At 55.6% G+C, this 261-nt stretch overlaps 1 protein-coding gene across 1 annotated transcript in view; it reads left to right on the top strand.

The window, feature by feature from the left end:
• BSX (brain-specific homeobox) overlaps positions 1–261 on the top strand; it is a 1,758-nt gene that overhangs the window by 465 nt on the left and 1,032 nt on the right. The gene's annotated exons all lie outside the window — the stretch shown is intronic.

Below are 261 nucleotides of genomic sequence, written 5' to 3'. Positions count from 1 at the left end.
GTTATGGGGACGAGGAGCCCACCGCGCTGCCGCTCGTCAATCGCTCGGTTGCCCGAGGTCTCGAGAGTTTCCCTCTCTTTGACTTTAAGTTTTATTTATTTATTTATTTATTGAATTATTTTTATTTTTGGACAGATAACATTTCTTTTTCCTTGCGTTGTCCCTCCAGACGGTGTCCGGGCTTCGCTTTTCCCCCTCCAGCAGCGCTGCCCGGGCTGTGCCCGCTGCCCTCCCCGGGGCCGGGAGCGGCTCCCCCCGCCC

This window comes from Charadrius vociferus, unplaced genomic scaffold (genome assembly GCF_000708025.1).
Source record: "Charadrius vociferus isolate BGI_N301 unplaced genomic scaffold, ASM70802v2 scaffold858, whole genome shotgun sequence".
Taxonomy (NCBI): Eukaryota; Metazoa; Chordata; class Aves; order Charadriiformes; family Charadriidae; genus Charadrius; species Charadrius vociferus.
This window is presented reverse-complemented; position numbering and strand designations above follow the sequence as displayed.